Here is a 1,072-nt window from a genome sequence, read left to right on the forward strand (position 1 = left end):
GGCTTTAACTTAATCAAAGGAGAGACCCATTACATTTTCAATGCTTGTTTTTTATTCCTATAGAAACACTTCCTCAGATGTTCGAGGACAAGAGTTAAAATAGTAATTCACCTTATTCTCTTTCGTGGGCATAGTATAATGGGTGAACTGCTGTTTTATTTACCTCAAATAACAGTTTAAATGCTAGGATCTCAGCAGCATTCTTTAGCCGCTGGCGAGAAATAAACAGGCATGCTCATCTGAGTCAATGGTGCTGCCACCTATAGGCGATTATAAATCTTTGAGCTTGACGATCGTAAAAGTTGATTTCTTATTTGTTGGATGATGAGTACAACTAAGGATTCCAAAAATTGCACCTTTCTAAAACTGTCGCAATAGTGGCGCGAACGTGTTATTAAGGTGTTAGCAGTGCTGCCCTCACTATACGTTCATTGAACAGCAGCGCAACCCCAAGATAAGGATGGTTGCTGAAGTAATGCTAGCGCATCGCTGATGACCAATAAAGACCCTCATTTTGTTACGGTGATCTGGAATTTTAATATTGATTGGAATAAAAGTCTCGCTTTCTGACCAGTATTACAGGAGGAAGGTGAGCTTACTGAATCAACAGTCTTGTCCCCTCCCCATTGTAATGCAGTCCATCATGATTGCGCGGCCCTTCTCATGTTGATTTGCATATTAACAGACAGAAAGAAAGGTTGAAACTCTGCCCGGTAAGGATTGAGTTTTGCAGACTCAGCGTTTGGACAACGTTGTTTATTTAAAATGGTATTTAAATGCACTCGCTTCAAATCTTGAATTCAATTTTCCAATATGTAATTTTGCGTCTTTCTAAGTATTTAATGGTTCATTTTCCACGATGCATTTTTATCTTGTGTGTGTGTCCCAGATCTATTAGTTCGAAGGGTTAAATGAAACAAGCGCGCTACCGCAAAGGCAGCCGCACGTTTACTTTCGCATCCCGCTTTCACTTTAAGTGAAAGCGTGATGCGAAAATAAACACGCGGATGACTTTGCCAAAGCTGAGTGAGAAGAAAAAAGTGCATGGGGACTAATGAAGGAGAGAGTGTCA

At 40.2% G+C, this 1,072-nt stretch overlaps 1 non-coding gene across 1 annotated transcript; it reads right to left on the reverse strand.

The window, feature by feature from the left end:
* Window positions 1-339: 339 nt before the first annotated feature.
* On the reverse strand, window positions 340-465 carry LOC144829899 (U4atac minor spliceosomal RNA). The gene has a single exon (XR_013610879.1). It is a non-coding gene; the product is annotated as a U4atac minor spliceosomal RNA (small nuclear RNA).
* Window positions 466-1,072: the final 607 nt, after the last annotated feature.

Source organism: Lissotriton helveticus, chromosome 4_1 (genome assembly GCF_964261635.1).
Source record: "Lissotriton helveticus chromosome 4_1, aLisHel1.1, whole genome shotgun sequence".
In the NCBI taxonomy this organism is placed as follows: domain Eukaryota; kingdom Metazoa; phylum Chordata; class Amphibia; order Caudata; family Salamandridae; genus Lissotriton; species Lissotriton helveticus.